At 43.7% G+C, this 26,401-nt stretch overlaps 1 protein-coding gene across 1 annotated transcript in view; it reads left to right on the forward strand.

Annotated features, from left to right (window-relative positions):
- Positions 1 to 839: 839 nt before the first annotated feature.
- The window catches only part of LOC144772008 (uncharacterized), a 46,077-nt gene continuing 20,515 nt past the window's right edge, over positions 840 to 26,401 (forward strand). Inside the window, exon 1 of the mRNA XM_078656224.1 lies at positions 840 to 943. The gene's annotated coding sequence lies outside the window, so the exon portion shown is untranslated. The remainder of the gene's footprint in view (positions 944 to 26,401) is intronic.

The following is a 26,401-nucleotide window of genomic DNA, read 5'->3' on the forward strand; positions in this document are numbered from 1 at the left end:
AGGCTATACAAATTTGTGAAAATTCAGCCTTTACAAGAATTGATTTAAGAAAAATACACATTGCATTGTAAACACGGACGCATGTTATACATTAGCGATTAACATGGATTAAGAATCTAATTACCTTCTAAAGAAAACTTTCACATTTCAAATCTGTGTTTCTCATCTGCCTCAAGAGAACTTTCACTTAATTAGTTGGCCATGGCTACTTGGAGATTCACTGACACATATTCTCTCAAAATGTATTTGCTATTATAGAGAAATGCGATGATTCCCTGTTCAATAGCTCTTTTGCTTTGGTTAGAGAGGAACAGTATGCAAGCAGAACAAAAGTACATTACTTACCACCATGTATTTTTATGTTTTATTAGGAGAAAAGAGGAATGTTATGTACATTCCATGTGTCTGTTCATACATCCCGAATTTCCCTCTTTCAAAAGACAATCCTAATCTATATTTGTCTAATCTGTATACACTATATGCATTTTACTTCTTAAAAACCATTAGCTCAGCATTAGAAGGCGCCTTTTTCCATTGATGGAGATCTGAAGCAGGTAACAGGAAAGATGATAATTGCAAAAAGGCTCTTGTACCCTACCTCCTACTTAAAGAAAACAACTTTCATTATTGCCATATCCTAGTGTACTCATTTTGACCTTGGAAAATATAGCCCTAGGTTCTAATTTCAGTTTTATCATTGTGAGCAAATGTCTGTATGTTCTTGTATCTCAAATTGTAAATCTGTTTAATGAAACAAAATGGGTAATGGAAAAATAAACGGGTTCCCTCTCTCCCTCAATTTCTAATGATCTATATTTCTCTCCTTTTCTCTCTACTGCAGGTGTATTGACCCACTGGGCTATCTTACTTGCATTGAATCCTCAACCTGTTACATATCATTGCAGCTGTCACTCAATTTTGTGAGCTATCCATATGGATTGGGGTATGTAACCTGGAGAAGGCATAGCTTCTGTACAATGTGCTCAAGTCAGCAATCTACTTATTGCCAGTTATTGTCAAGCTATTTTCCTCCAAAACATAGAGGCATCAGTAGAACACTCAAGTTTGCCAGTTTCATGTGTGAGTAGTTTTTCTAGTCCTCGTTTTCCTGTGTATTCAGGCACCGGTGATCCTAAATTTACGTTGGGACACATAGGGTTATAAGTACCAGAGTGGATAGAAAGAACCAGGATCAAATGAGCTACTGCCATTTGAACATAGGAAATTTGAGAGCTCTGTGTCAATGCTGGAAAAGGTTTGAAGAGGATTAAGAAAGTTGTTGACTATTTGGTATATCATCTTCCCCTCAGCGACAATACCACCTCTCCCAATACGTCTCCCCCTTCTTCAGTTATCCCATCTCATTCTCCTTTGTCCTTGCGTAGTTTAAAAAAAATATATATTTTATTTTTTATTTTACAGAGTTTTATATAGCGGGAATTTGACCCGAATTGGGTATCAGAGCGCTTTACATAGCACCAGTTGCATTACATGAGGACACATTAATTTTTTGTTAGGCATCACAGGATGGTCAGCGTCATTGCTGTGACTTGAACCCAGTTCCCCAGATTCAAGGTTGACCGCCCTAGCCGTTAGGCTTAGTTAACTAGAGAAATGTCAGACTTAACCCCTCTGTCCCAGATTCATTGACTAAGATACACCCTTGGTTGCTGCTCTTGTTGGATGCTGCAGAAGTCTTGAACTCCTACCAGTTTACAATACTTAAAGATAGTTAGAGTTAAATTATCTGAGGCATTCCAAGAATCGTATAAATGTACTATTTGAGGAGCGGGATTTATCAGGCAGCCCTATACAAGGTAGGTAAATGGCATAACAGGTTAATAAAAAGAGAAAGGGGGAGAGGTACATGTTCAGGCACTGAATGTAAAGAGACTTAGTAAACAGGAGAGCAATCAAAATTCAGAAATGATGAATAAAAACAAGTACATGATAAATCATTCCCACAGAATGATTACTCCCACGGAATAAGACTCCCACAGAGCCTTACTTGATAATAGACCAACAGGTTATTGAAAAGTAAGATGGTGTGAGTAAAAAAGTTTAAGTTAATACTAAGCAAGTCTTAAAATTGTAAAGAAATCAACAATACAATACAGATAAACCTCACGAGGAAAGTATTTTATAAAAAAACAGCAGAAGGCAATTGAAATCTAATGTCTGCTCTCTATTTTCAAGTATAAGCGTGACCCGTGAAAGAACACCAGCAGTCCATTAAAGATCTGCCTTGCCTTTTGCATATGTAGATTACTTATGTCCACAGGGAGGGATAACTGCCATCATACTGCTCTGTTCAGCTGGGTCAAAGAGGCAGGGCTGCTGCCACCAACGTGGACTCTAGATTCCTTCCTTCCTAGCCAAGGCAGGGATGACCCCGCCTCAGGTAACCTCATGGGAACCCCCAGGAGGATTGAACTCGAATAGTTGTGCCTATGTTAATGCTGTTCGAACTTGTATTTAAGGTTCATTAATACAATAACTTTTTTTATTCGGGGGAGCGCTCTAAGGTAATGTTGTACATTCAGCCTGCTCTACTCACAGTGGTTCCAGTATAAACATGTGTACACATGTTTGCAAACTTTAACAATATAAGGCTACATATAATGCTTCCAGGATGCTGTCTGATTAGATGCAAATATATACAAAAGCTCGAAAGTAAGATTGATGGTACTTTGCTTTCAAGATAAAATAGTCATTAAAAAAATGAAATGCAACTAGGAAAAAACATTTTGATAAACTACTGTGAATTCTTAGGTACCATTTCTTTGCAGCATCATTTAGTTGATGCATGCTAGTATTTCCCAAAAATATTCATAATGGATAATCAGTTGCAACAAAATTATAGGGAACATGAAAGTAAACAAGCACTTGCAAAGTCAACAGGTATGACTTTGGTGATCAGACTTTTGGTTATGTCAGTGCGTGCCTTGTTTTGACACGGGTTTTGTAAAACGTTATTGTTGTGGGAGCTGCCGGGCCCTCATCAATAGAACAAACATTGGCAAAAGCAAAAATAATTTTGGTCTCAAAAACCAAACATTGCCACAGTAGTTCCTGTCACTGAACAAAACTACTTTGCATGCCAATATGCTCCTTGTGAAAGAGCAGAATGCTGTCACTCACAGACAAGCCAGTCGGTAGATAGAGAGAGAGATAGTGCAAACCGCTAGACCTAAATAGGGGCCCAATTCTTAAAGAAAGTCACAAAAGTGCACACATGGTAATATGTCCTTGCATTAGTGCAGATTTACGGCCTTCATGAATTCACAAGAATTTACGGAAGTAGGTCAGGAAATTGTACTCCTAGAAAATATTTCTGAACTGCATTTTAGCACTGGCAAATAATCATTTGTAGGTTTCCTCATGCAAAAATCTGTTGCGCGGTGACAAGTTTACTTTCCTACCAACTACTTTTTTCCCTAACCCTGGAAGAAGTTTTACCTCCGCCCTTGCCAGGGATAAAAATTCCAACCTTTCTCTGAATGGGAAAATATTACAGACATGCTGATGAAAACCCATAAAACATGCCAGTTAGTAGGTTTGCACAGACTCAAAAGAGCATTTCAACCATTCGGAACTATTGTTTACCGCTACCTACAGCCCCACTATGTAGATGTATGGAAAGGTGGCAAAACAAGGGAATTTTCAGTATTCAAACCCTACTATGGAATGAGCTCTGGCATAATCAGAGAGGTTATTATCAGAGCTCTTATATAATGAGATTGCTGCCATAATTTGTCTCCGCCCTACATGGCACCAAAGGGACTAGTGGGTTTTGTTACAGGGCAAGTAGCTTTATGAAGCAACCTGTCCCATAGACCAGTAGATATTTTATTAAATTCCACACCCCTGCTTTTATATTCCATCTGCAATCACTATCCCTACCTCAGCTTAGCAAGGCAAATTGTTTAATCCTACTAAAGAAGTAAGTAGACAATGGTCCAAAAGGACTCGCAAAGCTGCAGATACATTGGCCATCTCCCTGGATGAGGTACCCAGATGTTCCCCATCCCTGAGACTTTGACTCAGTGGGACCCAAATAACATTTCGCGGGGGCACAGCCCCAGCACCATCTATTGATCCTGTCCAGTCTTGGAACCCTGTTGAAAAAGTGCATTTTGCTTTAACCTCTTGTTCTATCTTTCAGATTCCTCCCCAGCAATCAGCAACCTACATTGAACCATTCCTGATTCATTCTCTGGGACTTGCCAGCCCTACCATCCACAACATCGGGGCCCATTGACTCACCCTGGTAGTGCCTTTTTGCCCTGTTCTTTTGAGGACCAGGCAGCTCTTCTTGCTCCTCTTACCCTTCACTTTCTTTCATGTGCTCATCCACTGCTGGTAGCTCCCAACTGCTTGGGAGGGGGCCCAGAACTTAGAGCTCTCGCTTGTATATAGTTTCCAACATTTTTACACTAACCATTGCCATTCTCAGATGAAGACAATAAATGTTGTTTGGTTTTTCTTATTTGCTTTTTCGTGTTTTTTTTGTTTTGTTCGCTGGTGTAAGTAAAGTGCCATTTTCCCTTTCAAATGTATGCTAATTTATTTGGCTAAAGCTAATCAATTTCTCTGTAGGAATGTTACATTTAGCAACAAAGCCCATAGTATATCTCAATCCAATAACTGGGTGGTGAACCCACACAGGCTTCTCTAGAACAGAATTATGTATCTTCCTTTCTCAATGAATCACGGTGGGTGCTCATCCCAAACTGGACCAAAGCTTTCCCCAGGCGAAAGGTGTGGCAGAAACTTCCAGCTTACCCTGAGCCTCCAGAGCTGTGCATATGCAAACCCAGTCTTCACCAGAACCCATAAGTTACTTCATCATCGTATCTTCTCTTTCCATTCTTGTACTTTAATGTTCAATATTTGAGGATGATGGTGTCTGGGGTTTAACTAGCAAAGATTTATCCACTGCCTCCTACTTATGAACGACAGTATGGTGTTGTTCTACCACTATACTGGGGTTGAAATATCAATAAACAGATACTCACATAGACTTTATCGACCTTACTACTATGTAGCAAGGTGGATTTGGAGTCGAGTAGTAAATCGATATTTGAGCTTGATGATGTAGTGGTAATGCTAAATGATGTAGTGTGTGTCTGATATAATTATGGAAGTCTTTATTTTGACTGTGATACAGTGGCATCTGCTTCTCCATCTTCACATCAGTGCGTGTAAATGATGATTAATATTGCACTTTCTGTGCAAATTAAACATTTGGCTAATTAAGGAAGTTTTTTTAGGCACAAATGAAATATGTGGCTTTTCAGTCTAAATCAGTGCTTTAAATGGGCCGGTACTGAGTACCGGCACTTCTCTGTTTTCTGTCCCTGAGTACCGGAACTTAATTTCGGGCAAGGAGAGTACTCTCAGAAGCAGTAGGGCTCAGGCCCTGAAGTACGGGTACCTGCAACGCAAAAACTGAGAATGACAATTTCAAATGGAGCGTGTTTATGTGCCGCTCTGGCTGGCTACAGCCTGTGTATTTGTGTATTCGTTCGTTAATCTTTATGTCGGCTATTTTTAGCCATAAAAGAACAATTTAAAACATTACATTTTACATAACAAATTATCCTGTAGATCAGGTACAATGGGTTGGGGGCAGAGATAATTATACAATTGTATGCACATATTCAAATTACGCATAAAACCTATCATCTAATATCATAAATACATTAAAATACATTTAAAAGCCAGACATTTAATCATTTAGTGAAAATGTAATCGAAATAACTAGTCAGTTTTATAAAATTACAAATAAAATGGTTCCTTAACCTAGGGTTCAGTAATAATATAGGACTATGATGCTAGAGTTTTAGTCCAGCCTTCTTCCTGATCAAGTAGACATTATGTAAAAATCTACTTATACAAAAAAACACCAGTTGTGAAGGTTGGACCTCAATATGCGTTCTGCTTCACTACAAGTCCTTACACCCAGGTTCCTACACAAAGATCTAATCCATCGTTCCCTAGGTGATTTATATGCTGGGCAAAAGAAAGGTATATGAACATCATTTTCTTTAACCTTCTGCGTGCAAAGAGTGCATAGATCATATTCCTTAGATCCCCCCCATCTGGACGTATTTGCATTAATTTGCAAAACTCCGTATCTAAATTGTAGGAATAAAGATTTCGCTAGCGGGGACCTATCTCATCCATAAAGGGTTCAAAAGAAACAGCATCTTTAAAAGATAGGAACTTCAGGGTAAGTGGCCCCGTAGATGAGCTATGTAACATATCATTATTCATATAGGACCAGAAAGTGGACTTTACGAGCTTCTTGCAAAGAGGTGTCAGTTTTGAGGGCTCTTCCCAGTAATACGATAAACCTAGCTTATTTACCCAGGATAAAACATTTTTTAGCCTTGGGATATTCTTATATCCATCGATCTGCATAATCTCTACCAGGCCATCTCTGTAATTATTCAGCTCTGGGGTAGTCCATATCCTAACCCAATATAATAAAGGTCTTAGGATTGCTCGATGGTCAGTGCGTTTAATATTAATATCCAAGAGCACTGGTGTTAAGGGTGTCCTAATCGGGATTTTAAGTAATCTCCGTATGAAATTATTTTCTTCCCGTTCGAAGTTCTTTTTACAGTGTGGCCCCCAGATCTCGGCGGCCGTAGAGTACCGCCGATTGTGCCTTTGCTTTAAAAACTTCCAACGATTCAGAAAAGGGGGTGGTGATGAACAGAGTGTCTGAATTAAGCAGACCACTCTTACCCAGTCCAAAGATCAGGGCTTGATCCATCACCGTTATTTCGCTCACTGCCCCATCCCAGCTCAGAACCTGGCTATATGCAAATTAGTCTGTCCCTGGCCCAGTGCATCATGGGAACAGGGCAGACCAAACTACCAAGCCAATTCTTCACCAGAAAGGAGACAAGCTTCCGGGGACCGGTTTCTGGCATTTCAGCCGTCGTCGGCCCGGCTTGCTTGAATCCTGATGGAGCAGTGAGCAAGGGACTCATGTCAGGATTCAAGCAAGCCGGGCCGAAGACGGCTGTAATGCCAGAAACCGGTCCCCGGAAGCTTGTTTCCTTCCCAGTGTAAGAATTGGCTTTTGTAGTCTGGTCTGCCCTGTTCCCATGATGCACTGGGCCAGGGACAGACTAATTTGCATACAGCCAGGTTCTGAAACTGGGATGGTGCAATGAGCTAAAAAACGGTGTTGGATCTAGCCCTGATCTCTTGACTGGGTGAGAGTACTCTGCTTAATTCAGAGACTCTGTCCATCACCACCCCCTGTTGTAAATAATTTTGTCCACCCTAAGCGTGGAAGGGTATACTCAGATGTGAGTCCCTTGCTCATTGCACCATCAGGATTCAAGCAAGCCGGGCCGAAGACGGCTGTAATGCCAGAAACCGGTCCCCGGAAGCTTGTTTCCTTCCCAGTGTAAGAATTGGCTTTTGTAGTCTGGTCTGCCCTGTTCCAATGATGCACTGGGCCAGGGACAGACTAATTTGCATACAGCCAGGTTCTGAAACTGGGATGGTGCAATGAGCTAAAAAACGGTGTTGGATCTAGCCCTGATCTCTTGACTGGGTGAGAGTACTCTGCTTAATTCAGAGACTCTGTCCATCACCACCCCCTGTTGTAAATAATTTTGTCCACCCTAAGCGTGGAAGGGTATACTCAGATGTGAGTCCCTTGCTCATTGCACCATCAGGATTCAAGCAAGCCGGGCCGAAGACGGCTGTAATGCCAGAAACCGGTCCCCGGAAGCTTGTTTCCTTCCCAGTGTAAGAATTGGCTTTTGTAGTCTGGTCTGCCCTGTTCCCATGATGCACTGGGCCAGGGACAGACTAATTTGCATACAGCCAGGTTCTGAAACTGGGATGGTGCAATGAGCTAAAAAACGGTGTTGGATCTAGCCCTGATCTCTTGACTGGGTGAGAGTACTCTGCTTAATTCAGAGACTCTGTCCATCACCACCCCCTGTTGTAAATAGTTTTGTCCACCCTAAGCGTGGAAGGGTATACTCAGATGTGAGTCCCTTGCTCATTGCACCATCAGGATTCAAGCAAGCCGGGCCGAAGACGGCTGTAATGCCAGAAACCGGTCCCCGGAAGCTTGTTTCCTTCCCAGTGTAAGAATTGGCTTTTGTAGTCTGGTCTGCCCTGTTCCCATGATGCACTGGGCCAGGGACAGACTAATTTGCATACAGCCGGGTTCTGAAAGTGGGATGGTGCAATGAGCTAAAAAACGGTGTTGGATCTAGCCCTGATCTCTTGACTGGGTGTGAGTACTCTGCTTAATTCAGAGACTCTGTCCATCACCACCCCCTGTTGTAAATAATTTTGTCCACCCTAAGCGTGGAAGGGTATACTCAGATGTGAGTCCCTTGCTCATTGCACCATCAGGATTCAAGCAAGCCGGGCCGAAGACGGCTGTAATGCCAGAAACCGGTCCCCGGAAGCTTGTTTCCTTCCCAGTGTAAGAATTGGCTTTTGTAGTCTGGTCTGCCCTGTTCCCATGATGCACTGGGCCAGGGACAGACTAATTTGCATACAGCCAGGTTCTGAAACTGGGATGGTGCAATGAGCTAAAAAACGGTGTTGGATCTAGCCCTGATCTCTTGACTGGGTGAGAGTACTCTGCTTAATTCAGAGACTCTGTCCATCACCACCCCCTGTTGTAAATAATTTTGTCCACCCTAAGCGTGGAAGGGTATACTCAGATGTGAGTCCCTTGATCATTGCACCATCAGGATTCAAGCAAGCCGGGCCGAAGACGGCTGTAATGCCAGAAACCGGTCCCCGGAAGCTTGTTTCCTTCCCAGTGTAAGAATTGGCTTTTGTAGTCTGGTCTGCCCTGTTCCCATGATGCACTGGGCCAGGGACAGACTAATTTGCATACAGCCAGGTTCTGAAACTGGGATGGTGCAATGAGCTAAAAAACGGTGTTGGATCTAGCCCTGATCTCTTGACTGGGTGAGAGTACTCTGCTTAATTCAGAGACTCTGTCCATCACCACCCCCTGTTGTAATTAAAAACTTCCAAGGCAGGAGAAATAGCCTTGGACTGGCTTTCTCCATGTCTTTTCAGTATCTGCAGCAAATTTTGTCGGAGCGTTACCCTATTTTTCTCTAGATGTCCCTTCCAGGATAATTTACTGTCCAACATGATTCCCAAGTAATTAAAGCTTCCCACGTATTCCAGTTTTTGATTATTTAAGGATAGATTCTTCCTAAATGATTTTTGCAGGTTTATGGACATGTATTGCGTCTTTGATGAATTAATTTCTAGCCCCTTCTCCATACAATATTTATGAAAGGAATTCACTAAACATTGTAGTCCCTTGGGGGTCTGGGAAATAAGAATAGTATCATCAGCAAATAATAATGCTGTGATCGCTTCGCCCCCAAGTTTTGGGGAGTCGTGGCTACAATTTCCTAAGTATTTGGGGATGTCATTTACATACAGCGAGAAAAGCATGGGTGCCAACATGCATCCTTGTCGTACACCCCGTCTCACTGGTATGGCCTTAGATAATTCCCCCCTTGGTCCCCATCTCACTTTGGCGTAGTTCCATGTGTGAAGTCTAATCAATTGCATGAGTAATTCGCCTGGGACCCCTATATCTTTTAATAAATCCCATAGTAGGGTTCGAGGGACTAGGTCGAAGGCAGCCCTCAGATCTATAAAAGCAACAAACAGGCTGCCCTTCCTTAGGGATATGCATTTCCAACAAATGCATGTGAATCTAAACACTTGGTCCGTAGTGCTAGTTTTTATCCTAAACCCCGCTTGGTACTTTGGTAGCAAGTGGGTTTCTTCCATCCAGTCTAAAAGTCTATTTAAAATATGTCTGGCAATTTTTTTTTGTAAAAGATTGATTAAACTGATTGGGAGATAATTTGCCGGATCATATCGATTTCCTTTTTTAAAAATGGTCACAATCTCTGCCCCTTTCCATGTTTCAGGGATCGGTGTACCCGCTACTATTGAGTTACATAAAAAGTTTATATATGGACCCCAGACTTCAATATCATGCTTTAGTAGATCACCTGGAATCTTATCGGGTCCTGGGGCTTTTCCTGCTTTAGTAGCCTGTATTGCCTTAACAGTCTCTTCTCTCTTCTAAACTAAAGTGTAGGTTAGGTAACCTTGGTACTACTTCTGCTTCCTTTTACACAATAGGTGATCCCCCAATATTGTGTGAATACAGCTTGGAGAAATGATCAACCCAAGTTTTTTCATCTACGAAAAGGTCTTTAGGGGTCCTTCCCGTCTTGTTCCCCTTGGATATTAAGCTCCAAAAGGTAGCCTGGTCACCTAATTTTGCTGCAGTAATTAGGTCAGACCAAATTTCCTCATCCCAGGCTTTTTTTGCTTCTGCAAGAGTTTTATTATATACACACCTTCTATCTCTTATTTCTTGTATATTCTTATTCTTTACTGCATGGATTAAATTGGTTTTAGCTAGTCGACACTCTTTATTGTACCAGGGATTTCTTAGTTCAAGTTGGTTATCCTTGGATCCCTTATTCTTCTCATGGGTTTTACTCAGGAGGGGTGACAAAACCTCCACCAAGCTGTAATGCATATCTAGTACACTACATTCCCTTAAAGGGAGATCCTGAAAGGATGCAACAATGTCCGCAAAGATGTTATAAAAGCTTGTCATTGTTGAATCCTTACCTAAAATATATGGCCATTTTACAGCGCGTCTATTGTTGCTTATTTGGGGATCCCCAGCGCTTAAATTATTCCCTGCATCCCCCGCTATACTAGTCCTAAAAGGCTGGGGTTCTAAGGTTAGTTGTAACAGGATGTGATCACTCTCCGTCCTGGGGTCAACTTTAAAATGTATAATTAAATGCCACAAACTGATAGAAACCAATACGAAGTCTATATGACTCCTAGAGGTCCCTCTACAGAATGTTGGTGCCGTAGGTCAGTCTGACTGGAAGCGGGCATTACATGCCCTTAAATCGTGTCCTATAGTTAGTTGTAGGATTTGTACTGCCGCGACCGTGTATTTTACCTGCCCACTGCTGTCTAAAACTGAAATATTATTTACTTGTCTTGTTCAACAAATAAACTATCGAAACCCAGTATTGGTTCATACTTGCAATTAAAGTCACCACCAACAACTACTTGGGAGCTGGGACCTAATTTATCGAGATAAGAATCAAGTTGCTCTATTATCTGGGATTCCTTATTAGATGGATTTGGCCTGTTATACACGTTAATTAAATAGAGAGTTTTTTTGTCTCTTGTGACTATTTTTACGCCCAGCAGATCCTGGGACTGGATAGGGAGAAGGGAAATTTAAATTTCCAGAGTGATCCTTATCCAGATCACCAAGCCCCTAGACGGTCTCCCTCTTACAGAGGGGGTAGCATTCATGCAAAAAGTTTTATAGCCTAATCTATGGGGAATTTCCAGTGACCAAGTCTCCTGTAGGAGTATTATGTCACATTTATTTATATAATTACACCAGATCGTATTGTGAAGATTCTTATTAAGCCCTGCTATGATCCAGGCCATAAGGTTCACTTCCAGGTTTCCATTTATTAAAAGTGGTTGGTGGTTAATGTGCCGGGGTGGGCTCCCTATGTTGATAATAGCGTCCCTAGATCCAGCTTTTGAATCGGGGATGTGTGCTTGTATAAATACTACGGCCCCTGATCCTCCCTCTCTAGTTGATTCCTTTGCCTGTTTGGTGGAAAGGATCTGTGCCTTTTCACTGGGGTAACTCTCCTTACAGTAGTTAACAATAGGAATTGTAGAAATACTTGGGTTCTTTAGTCAGTCCAACTCGTCCAATGTTGAAAAGCCTTCAAATCTATTCGTCAGGGGGACAAAAGGGGTCTGCTGCCTGGAGTTACCACCATACTGTGGCCTGTAAAAGTAGCCCAAAGGGAGGGCACTAATACACGTGTTTAGGGCATGGGGTTCTTCCCTGTATTCTAATATCCTTCTGACTTGTGGTCGTCTAAAGTTGATGACCACGCAGTCTCCTCTAATGTTCTTGGATGATTCGCAAAGCCACCCAACTCTGTGAATCATCAATATGTCATCACTATTTGCTGGATGAAACCGTTTAAATTTTACCAGCCAGTCCACTGCTTTGTTACGTAGATTTTGCCAGGATTCTTTTTGTTCTCTTTTTAGCGATGGCACTATCACATACGGTGAGGATGCCGGCGGCAGCTGCAGGACATCAGTATTAGGGGTTAAGTCTGTTCCTTTCGGACTATGTACCGTTCTCCTCTCAGAGCTTTTATACGGGCTTCCCTGAACTGATGGTCTGTGTGAACTCCCAGCACTGTTCCCCTCAGTGTCCTGCGTGTTATGTTTATTTCCCTCTCTAGGTCTATCAGTCTCCAGCACGAGATTCCTAGGTTTTATCGGTCTTTCTGTATCCTGTCCTTTGAGCATAGTTTGTGATGGGGCATTACTCTCGGTCTCGGTAGTAATTGTTGGAATAAGGGTATTATTTCTTGCAGCATCCCCCAACTTTTTACACAAATGCTCTATCTTTGTAGCAAACTGGGAAAGACTTGCTGTCAAGCAATTTTCTAATTTGTCCACTTTTTCATTTAACACAATTTCTAGTGAATGTTTTAATTTTGTTTCAAAATTATCGAGGATTCCCTCAAGCCATGGGGTATGAGGTAGGATTTCACTCTCTGTATGTGTGCTTATGGTTTTAGTTGGCGCTGTTTCCCCCCCATCTCATTATTAGATGTATTCTTTTGTCCCCCCCCCCGGTTTTCTTGATGTTATTATTCCTCACTGGGGGATTTACGTTTTTTTTAATTAGGGCAGTGACCCAGGCCCTTGAGCCCTGATGCTGACCTATGGTTACGAAGCCTTGAAGACAAGGCTGGGCTGGTTTTAGGTATATCCTCCTCGGGAGTGGAGACCAGGAGGCTACTTGGTGTGTTGGATAATCGTGAAGCATTTGGTGTAACTACTATTGGACTTGGGGGAGCTATTTGGGCCGCATCCAAGGGGGATACTACCAAGGTAAGAGTTTGGCCACTGGGCGCATCTAAATTGATGTCATTAGAAATAGGAGTCATATCATCAGCACTACCAATCCCTTGCTCTTGTCCCTGTTTACTAATATAGACTAGCGGGTAAAGATTTACTGCTGGAGATTTGGCTTTGCTAATTACTCCTAATGATGATCTCCTGTTCCCTTCTGATATGCCTAAGGATAGTCTCTTCTCCATCAGGATTATCTCTTTTTGTAAGATGGTTTCTGCTCTGTTTAGAAAAGCGTCCTAAGTCCCAACCACTCCCACCCCCCTCTCTGTGCGATTTTTCGATTCATTGCCATAAGGACCACACAAAATTATGAAGGGATTCAGGTCACTAACCAATGTCTTTGAAGTACCGAAATCTTACAAACCCCTATAGGATTATACTTACAATTACCAAATATCATTCGTCAATAATCAGTCGATTGGCAGTGTAGAAAGTTCAAGCGTTTATTAAACAAAACATACTCTGCCAGAGGAGCTCCCAACGACCTCACACCCCGAGGACCACAGAGAGACTACCGGCACATTGTCAGGTCAACATATATATACTATCACAATTTTCAACCGTTACCTAAGATGGAAAAGTACAAGTTGGTATAGGAGGTGGCAAGGGATATGCCCATATATGGCACACAAAGCGTCTATCTAAGCTCAGTATAGCAAGGTCACGCCGGTCGACTCCCTTCTGGTAGTTTCGGTGAGAGTCCGCACAGCGCTTGCAAGAATGTGCTTATCTGGCCGGCCCCCTCCTACAACCTTGACGGGGCCCAAAAGCAGAAGCAGCTGCTCGCTACATGTGTTTAGCTATTTCTCAAGGGAACGGGGAGATGCGAAAATGCAGAGCTATGAAGGTTTTTACAAACAGTGCTACTAGTTGGCTAAACAAAATGGCGCCGGTCATACTGACCGACGCTAACCTATTTACAAGGAGAGCAGAGAGAATGATTATGAAGAAACATGACAGAACTTAGCGAAAAGGGTGTCTTATGCCATAGGGGCACTCTTAGCATGTTAATTAGTTGCATCACGCTGAACACTGACTGAGAAACCTCAATCTATTTCCCCGTGCGAGGCCTAATCTAATTCCTGTTCCTCAAACCCTACTTTTAGCATGATGAAGCTAATAACAGAGGTCACTAATCGTTGAAGAGATCTTCGTCCATTCTCATAAGTTCATGGATCTCCTGTTGGAGCATCTGAGCTTTGGTGGGGGTCGCTGAAGGGGTGACAGCCGCTGTTAATCTCGAGGCACAATACGAGCAGCACGCAGGACCGCACTGCAGACAGAGACAGCAGACAAAAAAGACGCTTGCTGCTCCACCCAAGATCAGTAATATCTTCCAACCCCAAGTACCCAGAAGACCCCAGAACCACCGAGACAGGGACCAGGACCCATTGTCGTGTGTCAATACAATAATTAGGAACAGGGTTATAAGGCGGACATTTACTGACAGGAAAATAGGAACACTAAATCATAAACAGAGTGCACGGTACAAATAAGGTTTGTGCATTTTTATTGAACAATAATTTATAAAAGAAAGGAAAAAACAGTATTTTTTACATTTATTATATTTTGATCTCCTTTATATTTATACATTCTGCAACGGCATTAGATTATGCGTATTTGTCTCTCTATGCAGATTATTTATACTTTACAGTTTTGATACTGTATAGATGATTATATTAAAAAACATGGCTAAAATCTTTAATTGGGAGGGTGTCAGGCCACTTTAAACCAGTGCTCTCTTGGATTTTCGCCATCTTTAATTTCAATATCCGATTATATTTTTCAACTAGCCCTGCTGACTGGGGGTGTCTAGCTGCATGGAATTTTTGCTTTATCTGGAGCCCATTGCATATACATTGCACAAGGGCCCCATGGAAATGCCCGCCGTTATCAGACCAGATCAAGCGAGGCAATCCGAAGAGTGGGATAAACTCCTTTATAAGGGCTTTTGCGGTGGCTAGGGCAGTATTTTCTTTCGTAGGGTACGCCTCAACCCATTTGCTGAAGGCGCATACCACCACCTGTACATATTTTAAGTTATTGACGCGCTCCATATGGATGTAGTCCATCTGGAGCACTTCAAATGGCAATGTCGGGGTGCAAAATTCCCACTCAGAACAGGCTCTCCTTTCCCCGGGTTATGTTGCAGGCAAACCATGCAGTATTGGACCAGACGTACAGCTGTTTTCTGTATATTGGGGTTATTCCAAACAGGATCTAGCAAGGCACAAATGCCTTTAGCTCCGACATGAGCTGGTCCGTGGGCCATAGTGACGACAGCCTGTACCATGGCATGGGGCAGCAACCATCTTTGCTTGTCTGTCAAATCCACCCAACAGTTATTCTCGTCCAATCTTCCTACTTCCTGCTCCCATCTGTCTAACTCCACTGTTGTTGCTTCTTTCTGAATTTCTTGCACACTTTCAATAGTATTATTAAACAAGTCGGACTCCCCCACCCATCTTGCAGAGGAGTTCACATACATAGAGGACATCATCGACTGGGCTGTTTGTTTGGCTACCTGATCTGCAAAAGCATTACCCTCTCCCACTTCATCCACCACTGTTTTATGTGCACTACATTTTACGATTGCTACTTTCTTTGGGAGAGTCAATGCTGCAAGTAATCGTAATACCAAGGGTCCATTCTGTATCTTCTGACCATGTGAGGTGAGAAACCCCCGCTCCCTCCATAACCTCCCAAAACTATGGGCCACACCGAAGGCGTATTGGCTGTCCGTGAATATGTTTACCTCTAATCCCTCACTTAGTTCACAGGCCCGTAGTAAAGCCATCAACTCAGCAGCTTGGGCTGATCGATGGGGAATTCGGAATGTTTCAACTACTGTTTTTAGAGTGGTAATTGCATATGCAGCTGTCGTTGTGCCATCTGCTAATTTAAAACAAGAACCGTCCACATACAATTCCCCTTGGGGTTCAGAAAAGGGAATGTCTGTGAGATAGATTCTTCCCTTCGTTTCCTCTTCTGTCCTGAAGATACAATCATGAACATCATTCGCCTGTTCCCCCGAAGGGAGAGGTAATAGTGTAGCCGGATTCAATGTGGCACAACACTTAATGGTCACATGTGGAGCAAACAAAGTCAATTCATAACCCGTGAGGCGCGCGCTTGTCAGATGCTGTGTTTTTGTTTTGTTTAATAATGCATCCACAGCATGCGGCACCATCACGGTCAAATTAGAATTTAGAACAAGCCCTTCTGATTGCCTGATGGCCGCCGCTACAGCCGCCGTGGCCCTCAGGCAACTGGGAAGTGCTCTGGCCACGTTATCCAACGTGGCCGAAAAATAAGCACACGGTCTTTGCTTACCACCAAAACCCTGTGTCAACACTGAGAGTGAGCAACCGTCGACCTCGTGCACATATAGTACAAAAGGTTTACGGTAGTCAGGAGTGCCAAGGACAGGAGCAGAACACAGAGCAGATTTCAAAGAAGAAAAAGCAGATTGACATTCATCAGTCCAAGGGAGGGGTTCATGCACATCTTTAGTGGTTAAGTGTAGCAAAGGTTTAGCAAGAAGAGAAAAATTAGGGATCCATTGACGACAATAAGAGGTAATGCCAAGGAAAGCACGGACTTCATGTTGAGTACAAGGCACAGGCATGTTAGAAATGGTAGTAATTCGTTCAGGTGATAGACGTCTACCCTGCTTCGATAGCAAGTGGCCTAGGTAGGTCACTTCCTGTCGACAATATTGAAACTTGGACAGGGAAACCTTATTACCTCTGTCTGCCAGATGGTGCAACAACTTAACCGTGGCTTCTTTACAACCCTCTTCAGTGTCAGACGCGATCAGTAAATCATCTACGTATTGCAAGAGCACGCTACCATCTGGCAAGGACAGGTCACCCAAGACCGCCTTAAGGGCTTGGCTGTAGATGCTAGGACTTTCGGTATAACCTTGAGGAGCGTGACAGAATCTGAAGCTTCGGCCAGATAATGAGAATCCGAAGACCTGCCTGCTATCAGGATGGATAGGGATACTGAAGAAGGCATTCTTCAGATCAATGACAGAGAAATACTTAGCAGTGGGAGGTATCATAGTAAGGATTGTAGTGATGTCCGAAACCACCGGGAATTGGGGCACCACTATTTAATTAACTTCTCGTAAATCGATCACAAAACGATAGACATCAACATTGTCAGAGGTCCCTGTCTCAGAAGCTTTTTTCAAAATAGGCAGGATAGGGCTATTACAGATGTTCGATGCAGTTTCTTCAACCACCCCTTTATCAATCAAGTCTTGTATTGTAGAAAGCAAAGCTCGCTCTCCCGCTGGGGAGATCTTGTATTGTGGTATGCGAGGCAATCTAGCACCATTTTTTAATGTAATGCGGACAGGATGGATATCCAGTTTACCGACATCCGTATCTCCTGTTGCATACAGACTGGGTGGTATGCCCGCAAATTCAGACGGCAATGGGTCATTTTTGGCAAAACACTGTCTAGTACTTACATCGGGATTTTGAATAGTCAAATAAACACCATCTGGAGAGCAATGTATTTTAGCGTTCAATCTTTTTAACATATCCAAACCCAAGAGATTCTCTCCACAACTGGAGGTTAAAAGGAATGGGGAGTCCATAGTGAACGGGCCAATCATGAAGGGGAGAGGCCGAGAGATGGGGCTGATTACAGGAACTCCTGAAAATCCCACTGAAACATTATTTTGCCCGGCCAGAGCGGCCCCTGGGACCAACGAGCGAGCAACCTAACTATTCGTTGCTCCCGTGTCCATCAAGAACTTATCGGTGGTCCCCATCAACTCCCCTGTCACATAAGGTCCTTGTTGATTGACTGGTATCGACACTTGGCCCCCACTCTGTCCTTGGTTGTCCTATACATCTCCAAATTTATCCTGATCCTCGTAACCATAATCTTCATTGTAGTATTGCCTACCTGCGCCTCGTGTTTTATCGAAATGATTTCGCTCGTGTTCTCCCTGCACAGCTCCTTTCCTCTGCATATCACTGCGGTCTGGGCCGCCTCGTCCTCGACCCCTTCCTCAGACAGCTCAGTTCTGCTCTAATAGCAGCGGACACTGTTCTCTACAATGACCTTCCTCTCGGCAATATGCGCACTGATTGGGTCCCCATCGGGAGGGCTGACCCCCTCCTCCTCCTCTGGAGACCGGCCCCCTGGAGACGGGCCCTCTGGCGCCTCTCCCTGTTCCTCGACCCCTCATGACTTGCTGTAACAGTACTCTAGTCTTGAGGTCCTTAGCTTTCTTTTCAACTTCATCCTTACTCTCATTTTCCCTGTGTTCGTAAGACTGTGCCATGCTTAATATAATAGAAGGGGAGGACATAGTCCACGTACTTTCGGCAGCTTGCAGTCGGGTCGAAATCTCAGGCATCAAATTTGTTACAAATCTATTTACGAACAATCGCTAGCGAGGTCCTGACGACTAAAATCGATGAAAGTTCCTTCAAATCTGGTGAAGAAATCGGAGACACTCTCATCTTTCTTTTGCCTACAAGCAGTCAGTTTATCCCAATCCACCTTTCGTGGAGGAATCAAAGTATGCATATAAGCTATAATTTTTGCTGGTAGGGCAATTATTTCAGCCTTTGGCTTATCCCCCGGCTTACGGTCTTGATCCCATGCTTTTAGCTCATCCCAGGTGCCCCCCAACTCGGCCGCGTGGGGAGTATCGTGGACTTGCCGCCATATATCTACAGGAACCAACAACCCGAAAAACAACTCAATATCTGCTAAAGTCATGACAGCGGAGGACGCTGCCTCTGTTAATTCCTTCTAATAGGCAGTGGGATTCTTTCGGGGGTCCGGAAGTTGGGCTTTTAAAGCCAACACTTCACTTCGTTTCCATGGCGTATACACCCATTGTTCCTGAAACCTGGCTTCTACTCGATCCTGGGTTATTACGTTTTGATCATTACGCAGCTCAGTTATCTCAGGATGATAAATGGGGTGCACCTCCCTCATGGGGTGCTGGGAACCTAAATCAGGGAACCGCGAAAAGAGTCTGCCCCGATAACCCACCAGAGTATCAACATTCTTATAAACTTCTTCTGGGCTCAATTCGAATCTATGGGCGCGGTCCTTAATGTCATACAGAATTTGTGGGGCTAATCCTCTTTCCCCAAAACACTGTTCCCAGATTTCAATAAGGAATCGGGACATGTGTCGCAGGGCAGTCTGTTGCATTACCGGCTCAAAATCTTTCATGGTACTCCATATGTCAGTTAAGGTGTATATGTCTTTGTACATCCATCTAACTGCTTGGTCAGCTATTGCTGCTTTTTCTCCATAGCCTACAGACCCTCTCGTGAATAACCGTCTAATACGCGAGCCCTCTGGATCCCCAATCGGAGCCCGACCCCTGCACTCGGGTGTCGTGCTAGCTGACTGGGAGGTGCCTACGGGGCTAGGCATAGTTAATATCGTTGGGGAGACACCCGCCGCCCCCAAGGGGTGGCGTGTGTCTGGGATCAGGGTGGCTAAGGTCCTAGCAGAGGAAGCAACGGTGCCCGACACATCGGTGGGAGCCCGGGGCGGGGCTCCCTCTTGAGCCGACGCCACAGGGGCTGTGAGCCCCGTGAGAGGCACCGCTGGATATATCCGCTGTGGAGCATATGGCGGAGGGGGGCGAACGTCCAATAGATCCTCTATCTCATCTTCAGCTTCCTTACGGACAACATAGCTCTTACCTACCTCCAACCGAAATTGTCTATCTAGGTACTCGATGTTCTGCTCGGTCTGGTTTTTGTCATGCTCAATGGCTTTCTGAGTAATGGTCTGTCCTTGCTTCATTTTTACTAATTTCTCGGCCCTCACTCTTCTGCGGGTGGCCTCTTTCTGCCATGTTCTCTGGGTATCGAACATGGACTGTCTGCTGCGTTTTGCGAACAGACGCTCCTGCAAATAATTGATCTTTTTCTCATCAAAGGACCCTGTTAATGGCCACTGCAGCTCTACATTATCCTTGGTGTACTTGTGCCATAGGCGATTAAACACCAAGGGTCCAATCCCGTGCTTACAGTATAAGTCATGGCTGGGAGTACCTTCCGGAGGGGCTGGCTGACTTTCATCTAATCTAGTACTATTCGGGCTGGTACAGCCAAAGCATAATTTACTGAAGCACGGCATGGTTTGACTACTGTTCTAATTGTAGCTGTAGAAGGGAAAAAGGCAAGTTATTATTTACAATACTCTCACACATTCATGGCCATGTTCAACTATTTACTCAATCACTCATTCACACCCTAAAAGTCATATGACCATCCTGAATACAAATAAACAAAAACAGAACACAGATAGAAATACAGACAAAACAAACCAATAAGAACCAATGCTAGCCCAAATCAAAGGACGGAGCCCGTCGACTCTCGTCTGTGGAGAACCGGTATATTCCAAAGTCAAAAGAACCAAAGATCAAAACAACCTCACTATAGGGGCTGCCTATAGATAGCCACACAGGTTTTTCACAACCACAGACCGACCTACCGACCATCCAATGGTCTTCTTGGTTCACCTCCCGGACTATGCTGGCTTAGCCCGCTTTTTCAAGCACCGCTCCAGATCTGTCCGAGTGCTACCCAAGCATGACCATCAGCATTTCAGAGGGCGATCCGGCCAGGTGTGAACGTTTCACAAGTCACACATAGGCGTGTTAGTCATATCTCTATCAAATACAAAATAGGAGCGTCCGCCCGTGCAGTCTCACTACTGCCCTGTCCGACCCCCTTTCAAAATACCGCGATCTCCGTGGTCTATGACCACCAAATTCCAAAACCAAATGCAGAAGGATATCCGACATGAAACAAGACAAAACACTCACCTGGTGCACTCAGGTCCGATTGCAAATTTCTCCACTGCCAATCGATCTGTTCTTCCGGGTTTCACCCGTAGGACTCCGGCGTGGGGCCATCAGCAGCCGGGGCTTCTCCCGATCGGAAAAGCGGAGCAACCCTTTTTCTTTGGTCAGTCCACCCCCCGACCGAGAACGCCCCTCTTAATGTCCCTTTACCTTCCAGATACGGAGGGACGACCCCAACGCGGAGTCGCCAACTCAAGTACCGAAATCTTACAAACCCCTATAGGATTATACTTACAATTACCAAATATCATTCGTCAATAATCAGTCGATTGGCAGTGTAGAAATTTCAAGCGTTTATTAAACAAAACATACTCTGCCAGAGGAGCTCCCAACGACCTCACACCCCGAGGACCGCAGAGAGACTACCGGCACATTGTCAGGTCAACACATATATACTATCACAATTTGCAACCGTTACCTAAGATGGAAAAGTACAAGTTGGTACAGGAGGTGGCAAGGGATATGCCCATATATGGCACACAAAGCGTCTATCTAAGCTCAGTATAGCAAGGTCATGCCGGTCGACTCCCTTCTGGTAGTTTCGGTGAGAGTCCGCACAGCGCTTGCAAGAATGTGCTTATCTGGCCGGCCCCCTCCTACAACCTTGACGGGGCCCAAAAGCAGAAGCAGCTGCTCGCTACATGTGTTTAGCTATTTCTCAAGGGAACGGGGAGATGCGAAAATGCAGAGCTATGGAGGTTTTTACCAACAGTGCTACGAGTTGGCTAAACAAAATGGCGCCGGTCCTGCTGACCGACGCTAACCTATTTACAAGGAGAGCAGAGAGAATGATTATGAAGAAACATGACAGAACTTAGCGAAAAGGGTGTCTTATGCCATAGGGGCGCTTTTAGCATGTTAATTAGTTGCATCACGCTGAACACTGACTGAGAAACTACAATCTATTTCCCCGTGCGAGGCCTAATCTAATTCCTGTTCCTCATCTTGTTCCTCAAGATGGCCTGGGTGTCAGAGTGGTGGCCCAGCCCGGCCTCCTACGGCCCCTGACAGGGTGTATTCCTGCCCTGGGTTCAAAGGGCTTCAGTGACTCCCCCCCCCCCCCCCCACCCCCCCCCCCTCCCCGTGTGTTTCAGCCCGGGCTCAGACAGCTCCCGGGCACACACACAGCCGCACCCCAGTACTTCACAGGTCCTTAAAAGACCATTTGCTTATTAATGAGGCTTTGTTGTTTTTTCGCCCCGCTTAGAGCCCCTGCATCGCCAAACTGGGGTGTTTTGCAAGGGTAGCGTTGTGATTCTGGTCTCCGAGGATGTGCTTTGAGGTTGATTCACCCTTCACTAAACCCTGTTGTGTTTCCTGAATTAAGTAAGGCAGCACAGTAGGAGAAACTTTCAAACAGTTCTCTGTCCCTGGTTTCTTGAGAGGGCCGGTGTGAAGGTGAGCCTTCATAGCAAAGTGTAAATGTTCGTGCTCACCCGACCCTCTCTCAAAATCGGGATATTTATTCACTTTTGCAATAAGCGTCAGGACACCGGGACATTTCCAGAAAAACAGGGACTGTCCCGGCAAATCCGGGACGTCTGGTCACCCTAAATTAGTGAGTACCGGCACTTTTAATTTGCCATTTAAAGCACTGGTCTAAATGAAAACATTTTGAGCATTAGGAGTCCCCCGCAAACTCAAGACTGGTGCAAACAGAAGTTGGCAACTCAACTAGATATTACAACTAGAGATGTAATACAGCAGCCAGTACGATTTTGTGTGGCCACCAGGTTTGGTCACCTCTCAGGTTTGTGAACCGCAAGAGAGAAAATATGTGGCAAGAACACATTACCCTCCATTCCAGTGGCCCTAAATCAGAATGGTGTTGTACTAGAGGACCCCTTAAATATTGCACCTGGCGATACATATTTATTTACCTGGGGTGCTATTTGCTACCGTGTTTGTGTGGATCGTGAGGTTGATGCTAATGTGGCATGATTTGGCCCCAAAGTGGGTGAGAGATGGTAATGGAGTAGGCTGTGGAGCACCGCTGCCAATAATCTGGGGTACCCCTTTCCGTATGCTTATGTACCTTTCTGCTTTTGGAGGTATGTTGTATTTGTTCAGGAGGATGCACTCTAGACTGTATTCCTTCAGTCTCACTCATCTAAAGTCAAAGTGACTTTGCAGTACAGGCATATTGTGAAAATTAGGAGTAATGAGGACATGGACGTCAATTCACCAAAATGCCTGGGGTAGTGGAAGTGGTATTGCACGCCATTTGACCTTTACCTTGACTCCCACACACATGCTAACACATATCAACACATTTACACACTCTTGTGCACATAAACACACTCTCACCTGCAAGCATTCATTCAACATACATTTAACAGCATTTTTTACTTTCCTTAGCTTCCAGAAAGGGTCATATTCCAACTAATGTGCTCAATTGTTTATTACAGTAATAGTGAATAATTGTATTCACTATTTGTATAATAAGAAATTACCAGAAAACCAGGCAAGTGGAGCTCCAACCAGCGTCCTTTTAGGAAGAGCTGCCCCTGTGTTTCAGGCACTGATTTTGCCACATCTGATGCCAGGGGTCGCAAAAGCAGTGCCAGGGGTAACTACCAGGGGTCGCAGCTGCGACCGCTGGATAACCCTTAATGCGTCCATGAATGAGGAGTTGGACCTGCCTTTAGTATAAAGGGCCCATTGCTGTGTTCTATATATAGTTTAATATTTTGCGAATTAAATTACCTTACCACTTGCAAGCTGTCCCGTTACATTATTTGTTGTAGGCATTATGTTACTTTGAATTGTTTTGATAGTGAACCATTGTTATTTACACATTTCTGTTGGAGATCGGCCTTAAATAGCGCACAGTTGTTACTTAGGTGCTGAATTGAGCGCCAACAATTGTGGTTGCCCAAACCCTTCTTTGGCGAATGGGTGTAGGAGTACCACAGGGGACACAGATCGACAGCACCTGCTCTCTTGTATGACTATCGTGTTAACAAAGTTTTGTGTGCATTCAATTTTAATGCAAAGTGCGAGTGTGCCAGAACCGTGGTGAAATGCAGAAACCAAAACTTGGGCTTCATTACGCAGAACCTATGTGAGCAATCCAAAGTTGAGTATCTCTGTAAGGACTGACTATACAGTGTGTTAAACGTCAATATATGTAAATTGTGCAGGCAAACCAACCCAGTGGTTTATGTTCAAAAGTGTGTGATTGACTCTTCTGAGATATTCGTCTTGGGAAACATCCATTACAACGTAGTCATTACAACGCACTGCTTTTACAATGCAACTGTTGCAACGCAACTTCCTTTAGATCGCATGCCATTACAATGCATGCCATTGCAACACATGTCACTACAACGCATGCCATTACAACACATGCCATTACAACGCTTGCCATTACAATGCATTATAAGGTAAGTAATGGAGAATTTTTAATTTTAAGGTGGGTATGGGTTTTGGGGTGGATGGCAATAGTAATTTCTACCCCTACACTATCCAACACTTTCTCTACTGTTGCAGTCACTGGAGTTGGAATAGTAATCTTTACCCCTACGCTATACAACACTCCCTACTGTTGCACTCACTGGAGTGGGAATAGTCATTTTTACCCCTACACAATCCAACACTTTCCCTACTGTTGCACTCACTGAAATGGGAATGGGAATTTTTACCCCTACACAATCCTCACTTACCCTACTGTTGCCCTAAAAGTATTATGTGTTGTAATAGTATGCGTTGTAATGGTAGTTTTAAAAAATGCGTTGTAATGGCATGCGTTGTAAAATCATGCGATGTAATGATAGTTGCAATGTAAAAACTGTGTTGTAAAAGCATACATTGTAATAGTTTGCGTTGTAACATCATATATGCGTAGGTCTCTAGAAATAAAAGGCAGCTCTTCCAATTGATTGAACATTCTCCAGGAAGGAAATGTTAATCTGAAGCAATACGACTCTTTGCTCCAATTAAGCAAATTATCAGCATTTACTAACGTGCACAGCACCCCAACACACTTTCAGGGGTCGCAGGCATATGAACCCTCAGAGGAGGATTGGACACTGAAGTTACAGAACTCTTTCCGTGCTGTTTTACTGATTTGATATTCAGTTAATACAGCATGTACCGCGAGCTTCTCAGATTCTATAGTGCATGCCAATTCACAAACATAATGTGCCGCTTGCTGTGTGGGTGTGTGTGTGCTTTTCAAGGGAAAATAAGAATATTTATAGATGGTACTTTCTGGAAGTAAAGTGTACATACACCTCGCTTGAAACCGACTGTCTCGTTTCCTGAACCAAAGCGTGTTTCACATTTATTTTTCAAAGCTCCACTAGGGAGGTCCAAGTGGCGGCTTATGGTCTGGCACGGCATGTGCTTACGAAAAACATCAAGCAAAAAAAAGACAAACAGATGTTTCACAATAATTAGATGAAAAAGTTGCAAAATAAAAAACTAAAAGGCCTTCATTACAAGTATTTCAGAGTGGTATCTCTGACGATAAACAAGTACCACCCTGGACCTGGATGTAGAGCTGCCGGGGCTGCAAGCATCTGTGGACCAGTGCTTATTTTGAGCCAGTGGTTGGTGGTGGGGGCCACCGCCTCTTATTTTAGGGGACTTGTGCTTATTTTTATGCAACAATAATAAAAAATAGTGAACAACAATGTCTACATACCAGGGGACCGGAGAGAATTGTCTCGACCCTCATCCATGTATTTACCCCTAACAGTGTGTGTTATCTCCGTTGGGGTAATTTCATGGGTATTTTTTTTTTTTTTTTAGTATCATCATAGGGTATTTTTCTCTTAGCTGTCCCGTTCTCCAAGTAAACTAATCCTCCTACAAGGAAGAGAACCGTCTGTGAAGACTCTGATGGAATGTGGTTTAAAATGATCTCCTATCCTGAGGAGCGTATTTATTGAAAAAACAGATACAATGGATAAAGAACTAGGTGATATAGTAAGGACAAATTATTGGTCCTAAACACCTGGTGATGTTATCAACATGTTTCAGCCATGTGTGGCCCCCCTACGGGTCAGAAGCTTTTGTCAGGACTGTGTGGAATGGATTACCTGCAACTTAAAGGTGATCCTCGTAAGCATATTAACTTACAGATCTTGTTTCTAGGCTGCAATGGCTCTTTTTACACATTGGTGTTAAAGGTACAGTCTGTTGCCTTTTAGGAGGTTGGGTTCCACCTTATGGATTTCGGGTAGACCTAGGACAGACTGCTAACATTCTTGCAACGACCTGTCCTTTGTGGTTCTCCGTTTTTCTCCTGAACCTTATTTTTCTGCATCAGATATTTACTGAGAGCAAGAGAGGGAAAAAATATACAAATCGGAAAGATCGAGAAAGACAAAAAAAAAACACGCAAATGGAGAAAGTAGGAACCTGCTGAAGGGAGATAAAGGGGCAGAGAGTATATGGTAGTAGATTATAGAGGCATGAGCTGGATTTAAGACTACACAACCTTAGTATTCGGCATGCCAACTTTAATTGCATGACTGTGGGCTTCTGAGCAGA

This window comes from Lissotriton helveticus, chromosome 8 (genome assembly GCF_964261635.1).
Source record: "Lissotriton helveticus chromosome 8, aLisHel1.1, whole genome shotgun sequence".
Lineage (NCBI taxonomy): Eukaryota > Metazoa > Chordata > Amphibia > Caudata > Salamandridae > Lissotriton > Lissotriton helveticus.